Here is a 12872-nt window from a genome sequence, read left to right as displayed (position 1 = left end):
GAGACAAATAATGCTAATTGTTTACTTCCTATTAGGAGTTACGTGATAATTTTTCCCTCCTATTCATACTTCTCTAGTTTCCTGTTAACATAAAAAATGTCAATAAAGATCTAATTTATTTCCTTCTCATGTCCAGTAACTCAAACCAGTTATGCTATGAAAATGACAAAGTAACAAGTTTTGTTTTTAACTTCACAAAAAGAAGTGTTTTGGGGTTTGTCAGGTTTTTTGTTTCAGTGAGGGGTTGTTGTTGTTGTTTTGCACTTTTTTGTGCAATTAGGAAATCTTAAAAATGCCTGAAAAAAATGATCTTCTTAAGATATCAGTTTGGATAGTATGATGTGTTAGGTGTCTCTTTGAGATAAAATGAAATCACTGCGGCAACTCATTATTGTCCTGATATATAAGACTAAAAGTATGCAACCTCATTTTCCTTCTATAACATAACATTTGCCTGAATATTTTAAGTGAAAGAGACAATGTCAGGCCTAAATCTTAGTTACCAAGTTCTTCAATTATAAATGTTCCTGAAGGACAGGATAAAGACTCAAATGCTTTGCCAAAAAAAAAAAAAAAAAAAAGAACTGAAGAACAGTTCTTTTAAAAGAACAATTTGAGAGGTTTGAGAGGGAACAGTAAAGAGAAAAGTGCTAACTTCCACATTTCTTATAGGTCTAATATCACTATTTTTCTCATTATTTCTTTATGGTATAGACAACTTTGCCTTGAAAACAAATTAATAAATTTAATCTCAGGAGACAATAAAAAACTCCAGAGGCAGAAAGGTATAGGACCAAATGTAAGTAAGCCCTTCATAGTAGAATCTATGTAAAACTGGAGTCTGATCCCACTTCTGAGTTGATCAACAGTAGATGATGAGATGGAATAATATGACACAGAGGAAAGGCAAAAACAGAGACTCAGGCTTCTACTTTGCTTATATTAAAAAAGCCATAAACAAAATTTGCCAGCTACTCTATCAGGACTAAAAAATTAAAAACTAGAAAGTAACTTCAGGAAAAGGGTAATTCTGCAGGGAAAATTACATTTTACTATGATACAAACCATTGTGACAGACAAAGGGTTTCTGAAGCACCCCCAGGAAGTGCGTAATTATATTAGTTGTCCATGTATAGCTACATGCCTGGGAGAAGAGGTAAAGGATGGGCAGCACAGATAGTGACTGAAAGACAGTAAACCACCTAAACCTTAAGAGGAAGCAGTAAGTGAAAGGAGGACTCAGAAATGGCTTAATCTTTTTTCTATTTTAGTAGACCATCCAGAATCCAAAGGAAAATACAGTGATCACCATAGTGCTGAAGAAAGCATTTTACACTATGAAACAGGATTAAGTAAAATGCTTCATGATATATTACAGTATCCATTGTGATAACCAAAATTCTCTGACTCTGGAGGAGGAATCCTTTCTATTGTTAATAGTAGTTTGCTTCTCCTGAAGGTTTTAATAATTCACTTGAGGGCATGTAGGGTAAAATTGCATATATATAATTTATACCTTCAAAAAAAAACCCCAAAACATGAAGTAGCCCTAAGTGGCCCTCAGGCTGGCCATGTTACCAGTGTGTCCACATTTGCTATCCTTTTCCACAACCTGTTTCAATCCTTTGAAATAAGATTCACAATTCCAGGTATAAGTTGTCCCACTCATTTCAGAGAAAATCAAATCTCTAGTGTGACAGAAATTCTTGTGAAACAAAGGCATGCCATGTAGAAGTCCTAAATATGATACTCAGAGTAAGGGGGATGATCTCAAAAGTCCCCCCTTACATGATTCTCTGAGCAGTGTGATTTCTGAGGAGCTCTAGAAGCCTGTTTCTCCCAGTTTTAGCAATGTTGCCATCCAGGAAATAAGAAAAAAAAATAAGATCACAAATTGTGAATCTCAGAATAAGTAACTATTAGCCAAATGGGTGGCAAAACACCATGTAAGTACAGAAGGGCCACAGGAAACAAGCCCCTTTTGAGACAACACTGAACTACCTTAAAAGCAGCAATTCTGCACTCTTGTCAGGAACCAGATGTAAGGAACATAGAAAAGAAGAAAATAGGCTTGATCCCCCAAATCCATTCTGCCAACAGAAACTGCAAATATGAATATGTGTATGAAGGAAAGGGGTGAACAAGATAATCAAGCACTCCCAGATACTTCCCAGGCTGAAAGTCAGTTCTAAGCACCGGGGGAAACAATCCAGAACAAACATGCCAGTAACAGCAACAATTAGTGTCTTGCAGGAAACATTTACTTCTTCATGAAGTTTCACAAAATTTTATATTTGGACTGATTATTTTATTGAAATGATTGCCTATACCATGTTTCATATAACCATGAGGTATTATATATTTCTCTCAGTGTGTGAATTGCTTCTGTAAAACATAGTGAAAATTTCCATGCCGATAGGAAAATTTGACCACAGGACTGGTATAGTTGACATGGCTTGAGGCTTTTAAAAACTGAGTGGCTACTTCTTTCCACAGAATAAAACACCCCTAGATAAAGTGAATTTGTTAAGTTACACTAATGCAAAAGGTGTCAATAATAAAAAGCAGTAATTTAGGACAAGATTTCTTTCACAGCATACTTCACATTATTGTTGCTGGTGGGGGGAGGGGGGGGTGTGGGGGTTCTTAAGGCTTGCTCAAAATGAAATGCTGTAATTCTCTCTGAAAAAGATCCACCAAAAAAAGGACATAGTCCACTTCAATGTGGTCCTATTTAGTTTTTTCCTTTTTTCCTTTTATCATTTTCTCTCCATGTTTAAATACCCATTTTAAAATAAAATCCTATTCAGCATTTCATTTTTTTTTAAAACACATGCATACAATATATCTTGTTTAATATTATACGGATTATATACAGAGTGTACATACTATATATACATACTATAAACACATGCATTCATAAAAAGACAGCTTGGAAGGTAGTCACAGATTACAATAAATATAAAGACTAAACAAATATTACTATATTACTCTTTTTTTTTTTTTTGGCTGCCAATTTTAATAAATTTTAAACAGTTTGGATACTATTTTTTCAGATGAGAACCAAAATTATATACTGTGATCAAGGTCTACTGGGTAATACAAGTGCTTACATATCATTGCAATATCTTTCAAAGCCTTTTACAGCAACAAGCTGATCTTTCTTCACATCTTTGAAGTTTTATTCAAATCCTTAGGGTTAAATATGGGTAACATAAATATTTGTACATAGAGATGTTGTCATTTACTACCCATAAGGCCAAAAGAAGCTCTGAAGTACTGCTTTAAATATAATTTACAGTAACTTCATTTCCCCAAGAATGTTTTGTTTGGTTACACACTTTCATAACATTTCACCCATATCTTTTGTACATTCAAGACTGTAGTATTGATTCTCAGCCACTACAGTTGAAAAAACATATTGTATAATCAGATTATGCAGGGAGGGAAGGGAGTGTGTGTGATACCAACAACTTTCCCAGATGGTCTCAAAAAGAGCTAAGTAGAAGCTAAACCAATCATAACCCAACTAAATTTGGTAGCTGGGGCATTTGAGACAGTTTGCTTGGCTAGCTCCCCTTTGTGATTTGATTGTCACATTTTACTAGGATATAATTAATGAAAAAAAGAGTAAAAATAAACTTCCTGGGTAGTTAGGATAAGAATGAACTCTCAAATTTTAGATCCTTTCAGAGTAAATGACTCACAAACAGGTTTACAAAACCTAGTGTAAACTGCTGAGTTAAACAAGTAGCCAAGTCCCCTAAATTCTAATCCAATCTCAGTGATTCTATGTGAAGATGGGTAGTCTCCATGGCATACCTTGTCTGAAGGATTATTAAGAAAAACAGATTATGAATCAGCATATAAACAATACCTTCAATTGAGAACAGATTCAGAGTGTATTTAAAATAAGGCAATGGTTAATTCATACAAAATAATTCATATCAGTTAAACATCTGGTCTAATAGATATCTTCTGAATAGCATAGAGAGATTTCTTTAGAACAATAGTAATCTGTTGCTCCAACTTGAAACAAGTAATTGCTTCAGAAGAAGTTCGCATTAGTTAATACTAGTACACTATACTGAAACACTATCTTTTTTTAATGCTTATAGCTAAAGCTACAAGTAAACTCTTCCTGTGATTTACAGAAACACCTATAGGCATCTTGTTCTGCAGGCACAATGAAATTTGTTCTGATCACGTTAAAATGGTATCTGTTGGTTTTGGGTTTTTTGTTTGGTTTGTTTTTCAGCAGTTCCACTGCTGAAACTAAAAATAACTGAGTGCATGAGTCTTCCTCCTCTGTTTACACAGAAAGCAGAGTAAGTTTCAGCGAGTGTTTAGTGTGACAAACATTTTTTAACCTACATTGAAATGAGCTGCAGCACTAACAGGGTCATTCTCTTTACTGGGAACAAGCAGGACAAGCAGCTAGCTTCTTACACCCCTCAGCTTAGTCACAAGAGCCAGTAGTCAGTCACAATAGAGAATAGCAAAAGACAGCTCAATCCGAGTTCAGTGTGTTATTACACACTGGATATGAGCTCAGCCAGTGCACACATGCACTGCCTTGCACAGATTTCCTCTGACCTTTTCAGAAAGAGGGAAGACTATAGAAATGTAGGGAAATAATACCCAAGGTATACATCATCCACAAGCTTAGATCTGCCTTTGAGTATGTAAGTCATAACTGCTCTTAGAAGTCTTTACAAGCATTAAAGCCAGCTGTAAGTTAAAAGTCAAAGAAGACAAGAAAACTAAAAACATCTCATTCAGCTGGGGATTTTCATTCAGGGTATTAATCAAACCATTTAGGCTGTGTGAAATATAAATAATTGCAAATAAGCTACAAATAAGCTTGTAGCTCACAATTAAAACAAAAGACCATTGTATCATGTTGAATTCTCAAGGGTTAAATTCCTTTCCCGACTATTGTTAGTATTAGCATTCTACTATTTCATGTTTCATTTACTTAAGTTCAAAATCCAAATCCACCTCCTTGTGAGAGTCACTGTAGTTCTTATTGAATATAATTGAGGAGGCCCAACTACTCCCAAACACAACTCAAGATTTCATAGATCTGTGGGATTTTTAGCACATTTTTAGATTAGGCTACAGGTCAGGTCAGCTAGGTTTCTTTCAGCCTCAAAAGTAAAAAAAAAGAAACTGAAGACAGACTAACCATACTGAAAAGCACTTCACTGAACAAGAATTAGGTCAGATGCAATGCTAAAACATGTTCATCCAAACAGCAGAGATCACTTAAATGTATAGAGAAGCTTCATTGTTTAGACAAAATCATCACAAATTTATTTTCTAGAGTCTGTACCTCAATTCTATTATCTTCTATGTTACTCATTTGGAAAGTGACCTTGAACTGGAGGATAGCTTCACTTTCATTGACAGGCTTTTTTATCCCACTGAGTTGAGGGGGTCATGTTTTGTTTTGGGGGTTTTTCTGGTGTGGGTTTTTTTTTTGTTTTTGCTTTTCTTTCTTTTATTTTATTTCCAATGAAGCGTGAAGATATAATGGCATATCCCTGAAAAAGTTAAGTTTCTAATCCTTGCTTATACTATGAGAAATTCTTCAGAGTTTTAAAACCCTTAACAGTATCTTAAAACCATATGCTTTATGATATGAGAGATCAAGAGTTGTCTTGTTAGAGTTGAAATCATTTATGATGCTTTCCTATTCAAAACATGACCTACTTTTAAAGGAAATTTCATAACACTGGGAATAGGGAAAATTAATCACAAATATCTGACGATTTTTTTCAGACCAAGACATAAAACATTCCAATGCTTACTAGGACACAAAACAATTTTTCTTCAAAACACTACTCAGAGTCTAGAAACAAGTGATTTTCCCACCCACATAAGCAGACAAGTAAGAACACTCATGAATATTTTGTTTTCTCTGGGTCAGGGCATATCCCTTTGGCTGGTTCAACTACTCTGATATAGTTGTATCAGAATTGACAACTCTCTTGTGCAGAGATGTTTTTGGTTTTATCAGAAGAGTTTTAGAAGCCATATCTTATATAATTAATTCTTTTAAGAATGTTCCTTACAAAAAGATTGCTACTTGGACGTTTGTATGTAATTATTCTTATTTTTCCCTAACCAGTCTAATATTTTAACACCATCTCATGTTTTTCAATAGCTCAAGGACTTTGATTTTGTGTGATTTAATGCTGTAAGATATTATCCCATGATGATCCCAGCTCCACTAAATCATCCTTGAGGGAAATGAAAAAGGAATAATCTCCATTGTGACTTTTACCTGGATTCCACAGTGACTAGAGTGGTCAAATAAAATAAATCTCTAAGTATCATCTGTTGTATCCTAGATGTCACTTAAACACATAGAGAAGCATGTATAGTCTCTTAGTGCCCACTTGCTCTAGGCCAATATGTAGTCCCACTAAAAGAGAATAAATTATTTTAGTAATTGGTGACTACTCAGCGTGGCAGACAGGAAGTTGGCACCCTTTTGCAAAAATGGACACCTCTAAAAGTTATGGAGAAACATCCAAGTCAACTGAAAATACATATAAAAAAATATTCAAAACAATAGGAGCTTTCATGAAAATTCCTCCCTGATATTCTTCCATTATTGTGATTGACATTAAATAAGAATGGGTTTGGTAAAAAACCTAGTCTTATTTAACCCAGTGTAAATCAGACCTAGATTACTTAATTAGCATGAGCAGAGAATCAAGGTGTTCAAGAAGGATCATTTTCACAATAAACCAGTAAATTAAAGATCATTGTACGGGCTAGAAAGGGAATAGGAGTGAACAGCTTAGGTGAGTCATTGAAACAGGCTTCTCCAAGAAGTTGTGGATGTCCCATCCCCAGAAGCGTTCAAGGCCAGATTGGATGGGGCCCTAAGCAACCTGCTATACTGGGGCAGATAGGGACTAGATCATCTTTAAGGTCCCTTCCAACCCAAACCTTTCTATGAATCTATGATTCCATGAATATCAAATTTGTACACTTCAAATGGTTCCAATATCTACCTGTCTATCCAATACCCATCTATCTATCTATCTATCTATCTATCTATCTATCTATCTATCTATCTATCTATGCTGAAGTAAATGACAGTAATTTAAGTCTGTTCATTAACAGTTCTTTTCATGCATTCATTTTCAAGTGATTTATTTTTCAGGTTTACCTGAGGTTACTACTAGTATTTTATACTTAAGGTGAAAGAGTGGCCTCAATGCAAAGCTGGCTGCATGCAAATATACAAAAAAACACCCCCAGACATCTAATTTCACATTTTTCAATTTCAATTTTTTGTAGATGTCTCTGGAAGTTATATGACTAGTTCTATTACTACTATACATAATATATTTTAGAAATTCATTTATCTTCATTATTTTATGCAAAGAACTGCAGAAACACAAAAGTAACTTTTCTAACACAGGAATTCTAAACTAAAAACTAGTACTCTATCTATAGGATTATTTATAGCAGAATCTGCTTCATAAAATGTTTGAAAGAATCAATAAGAACTAATAGAAACAAAATGCAGCTATCTGGATAGTGAGTAGGAAGCCCATTAGTATTATTTGCTATATCTGCATATTAAACTTATGAACATTGCTTTTGGAATTTGACCCTTGATTCTCATTGCTGAAGGATCATCCACAGTGTCTCACACCATCTCTGATACTTGCCTTTAAAATAATGACAGACTGAATATATTTGTCCAGCATCAACAAATCAAAGTATCAAAAAAATATATTTGATTGCATTAGAATAATAGCATACAGCTAAGAACACATTTTTCTTATCCCAACTTCAGATATTTCCTGAAGGAAGTTAGGATTATACAACTCATTATTGAGTTGCATAACTTATGAAAATAGAAACACTGCGAAAACACTGCTTTCCAACAACAAAAAAACCAAGCAGTACAAACTTCTGCAAACTCATAACAATATTTTCATGAACTTTAAGTACATAATACCACCCCCATTAAAAGGTACCAAAGTTTTACCAGTTTATGACATTACCTATGCATTTCACAAAGTAATTTTAAAAAGGTTTTCAGTAGTAAAACTGTATAATCTGTGAAACTTCTGCATTTTTACTAATTTCTAATCAAAAATAAGAAATTACTTCAACTAACTGTCACTTAGAAAATTTTAAAAACTTACCTGGTTATAGTAAGCAAGCATTATGCTACACTTGAAAAACAAGTTATGTTTAATGCCATCTTAGAAGTAGTGCTACATGATAGTAGCAAAAAACACAGAAGAGAAGAATCCAGCTAGATATAACTTAGTCACATATTTCAAATACTGTTTTCTGATCTTCAGTACTTTTGCTGGGCAGTTCAGACTATTTTCCTCCTTACCATCAGCATGATAGTAACTCATACTTCGTCCCTGAAGAGATTTATAGAAATTAAACATTAAACCCACAAGTTTTAGACCCCTTACCTTCTGAGTTTGCTGGGCTCCTCTTGCTTCTCAGTGTAACAGACACATGTGTAAACAACAGAATTTCCTGCATCCTTTTCTCATCTGCACTGTACTGGGACTTGGCCAATTGGATTATTTACAGCATTAAGGCCACTCCACAGTAACTTGAAAAAGATTCTCATTGGTCAGGCATTATCAAAACTAAAACCACATTTTTCTTTTAAGTACAAGTCATTTATCCAAAACAAAACTTTTTGTCATATTGTTCTTCACTAAGCATTATTTGCTCAGTTTTTATTTCTCCTTCTCTTTCTAAACTGAAGACTCTGACCCCAGTCCCACAAATATTTTGTATAAGATTAAATTAGTTATTTGAATCACAGTACTTAAGCACAGGTCCTAGTATTCAACCAAATTGGTTGGATTCTTATGCCACTACTTGCTCCTGCTATCCCTCCTGAGTTTTAAATAGCCTAAGACTAGTTTTGCACTCAGCTGGATGATATAACCTTGAAAATACATGTACTTTCATAATTAGCTCTGCAATTAGCCAGGGGCCCTTGGAAGTTATTATGAAAAACTGCAGTATTCTAGATTATCAGAGAGGTGAAAAGACCAAGGCAAGGAAAGTTAGGAAAAAACACCCAAAACTTTTAAAGATCTTTTTGCATTAAAATTTACAGTTACATGTTACAATTTAAGGTAAGAATTATTTCTTTCTGGAATACGAACTCCAACATTTTTGTAACCAACATGACAAAGCATGACACCACTGTCTCAAGCCTGATATCACAGGCTACCTAATTGGCAGGTCCACAAGGCATAAAACTGATACAGTTAGACATCATGGGGTGATTTGCCATGGCTATAAAAAGCCAAATATTTCCCATTTAAAAAAAAACCCTCATAATGTACAGAATACTAACAATTCCTGTGTCACAATCTCAGACTGAGAAGCCAGATTTCCTTTAGCTTTAAGGGACATATCTCTACTTCCCTACTACTATCCCAAAACTTTTAGTAGCACTATAGCAGGTAGTCTTTCCATCATGAATAGTAGTTATAGCTGCATGACTCTTCTCTTGATTGACACTAGGACTTTCTTTTTTTTTTTTTTTTTTTTAGGGAAATGAACTAGCAAATGATCCCAACTCTTCCATGACTCAAAAAATCTATTCCATTGTCAGGAGAAAAAAGGCATTGTCTTCCAAAAGACATAAGTAAAATAGGTGGAAAAAGTCTCTCTCTACATTTCTGTTAGAAACCCAAACCAAACAACAAAAGACACAAACCAAAGGGAAAAAACCCCAACATCCAAGGCAAAAACTATGACTCCGCACCAAACAACCCCAAACTGAAGCAAAAAAATCCCAAACCAAACCTAACATCACAACAAAATAAAACCACAAGTCTGCATCAAATTAGAAACAAGCACAAACACAAAAAAAACCCCAGCCCAACAAAACCCAAATCCAAACAATAAAATAAGGCAACAGCTACTTTATGCATCTTGCATGGCTTCTTTAGCAACTAAATAGATCCCATCTCCCACTAGAATACTCTCTGGCTACATTCCACTACCCCTACTGAGGGAAATTGCTTCACGTTTAAAAAAAATCAGGTTATATACACATCATAATTTAAGCTTCTAACTACTCACATTTCAACCCATTCATGAGATTTCCCATTCATTTCCCACCATTCTTCACTTACTACAATCTCTGAGCACATCCAAGAAGGCTGTTCCATTGCCCATTTTTAAACAAATCTGTTGTTTCTAAAGAAATTGATGCACATTTATTTTGTCGGAAAGGAAGGGAAGTAACTTTGGTCACAACTGAAAATGTCTTCCCAAGTGAAGATATGGAACAGAGAATTTATCATTCAATAAGAAATAAACACAAGGGAAAAAGTGTCATTGCAGCATGTGAAGGAACTAGTCATCCTGCAAGTGTCATTTAAGTATCTTTTGGGAAGGGAAACTGTGCTCTTCAAGAAAAAAGGCACAAAAAAGAAATATATATAATAGACCAAGAGTAAATAGTAAAGCTATTAAAAAAACCCCTCAGATACTATTCTGTTGCATTCTCTTGTAATCAGCAATTCCTGGAGGAATCTCGATTCTATACCATTGTTAAAAATGCATCCAAATTTAAATCAAAAATTACAGTAAAATTGGGAAGTTACAGTGGTGTTTTTGTATCTTTATTTGCAAATATATTCCTGGTTTTTAGTCTTATTAGACCATTTACCTTGATGCTGTGTCACTGCATTAACTGCTGAACAGATGTTGCCAGCATGCAAGTTTGCTAACACACGACCTTTACATGTGAAGCTGAATTGTCTTTCCAGAAGTCTCCATGTATGTAAACAATTCTTAGTTCATACTAAGAACATTTATATATGTTCATCAAGAGAATGATAAGCAACTCTGGTTGTTATTTTTGTAAGAAAATTGTACTGAGAAAATATGATAGAGTCTATAGACCACACCAATAATCTAGAACATATGTATCAATGTATGGCCTCAGTTGTCAATTGTGCTTGATTAGGGTGGGGTACTTTCCTCTCACTTTGAGTACATTTGAGCTTTGGCAGCATGCCTGACCTGCTTTTTCCAAGATCCATAGAGAAACATTAGAAGAACATGAAAGCCAAATTTTGAATTTTTTAATGCCAAGATTCATCCCTTTGGGGGGTCACAAAGGAAGAGACCTGATCCTTTACAGGATCACTGAGCCAATGAAGAAGATTAAATAATGTGTCTCAGAGGAAAGTTAGAGCAAGTCTTTCTCAAAACATGGAAGTTTACAATATTTACTGTATTGATGCAATTTCCTTAGCAGATATAAGAAATTATCATTCAAGCCAAAAACAATAAAGCACTTCAAATACATATTGCACTAAAACAGAACATTCCTTCTATTGAAACTGGAAAATAGAGAGGGGTATGAAGCACTAAAATTGTAACTGTTTGAAATTGGGCTTCCTCAAGTATTCTAAAAAAACACAAACATATGCTAGTTTCTTTTTATTGATACAAGTAATTGTTAATCTTAATATTTCATACAATTCCACACAATTTCATACAACTGAAACAATAAACATCACATTTAATTTGAATATATGGGAATAGGAGATTCATCCTTTACTGTACCTCAACTGACACATACTCCCTTAGGTGATGGAGACACATAGGAGACAACTTGTTATAGAAGGTACCTTCAAATCATAAAGAAGGAGAAAATAGAGGCAAAAAGTCATATAATTTTGAACCCCATCTCTACAGCAGCATTAGCAAACCCCAAACTTACATAACAAAAAAAATCAAACCTGTGAAAATATAGTTACAAAAGACATGATTTAGTTTCACTTCTTATTACCCTATTCTGATTTGGTTGGTAAGGAACTAAAATAATTTCCCTGAGACTCTTTTACCCTGATGGCAATTTCTGCATGATCTCTCCCCATCCTCAACTCATGAGCCTTTGGTTGTATCTTCTGTCCCCCATCCAGTTGAAAAGGAAGTGATACATTGGCTTTGGTTGGCACCTAGTGTCCTGCCAGAGTCAATCCACCTCAACAGGCAACATGCAGGCTAGATTTCATTAATAAAACTATCTATGTATGTAACACCTCACTCCTAAGTAACTTTAAAACAGATAATAAAACTTAAAAGCGACATCAAACAGCAACGACTTAAAAAAAAAGATCTTAGTTTTATTCCAGCACAGGGATAAAGCATAACAGGAAAAAACTTATCTAGGGCTAATACCCTACTCAGCTTGTTAGTTTTCAGTTCTGACTTCGCCTGTGCAAGTTAATTTAATCCACAAGTGCAAGCAGTGATAGCAGATAAATATAGATGATTTATCTTGTAAAGATCTATGCTGCTGATTGAACTTCTTTGCTTATAGGAAGTGAAACAGGAAATAACTATGTATTACATTTGATGTGTTGGCCTATTAATACTTTTCAGCACATTTTGTGGTAACAAATTTGTGGTAAGCAAAGTTGTGGTAAAATTACTTACATGCTTAAAGATTGTCATAAGCTTCACTTTCTGTTGCTTATTACATTCTTTAGTGAAAATTAATCTATAGCACCTGAAAATGGATTGCTTATCATACATAAGTATACTTCAAAAAGCTTGGAAGAAATACTACTAATTCTCAACCAGAAATATTAGTAGAGCAGGTTATCAAAATAGGCTCTAAATTTGAAGATTCTTCTTCACTGGAAGTTATTTCCACATTATACCAGAATTTCAGAGTTTTCTGGTTAAGAAAAAAAAAATTATGACCAGTCACTTCAGTTATTTTTTCTGGTCCTGATTTTATTCTGGGTGTCTCCTGACCAACTGATGGCTGTTGTTACAAGGGCATGTAGGGATAGGGCAAGGGGTAATGGTTTGAAACCAAAGGAAAA

Source organism: Fringilla coelebs, assembly GCF_963513975.1.
Source record: "Fringilla coelebs genome assembly, chromosome: 1".
Taxonomy (NCBI): domain Eukaryota; kingdom Metazoa; phylum Chordata; class Aves; order Passeriformes; family Fringillidae; genus Fringilla; species Fringilla coelebs.
This window is presented reverse-complemented; position numbering follows the sequence as displayed.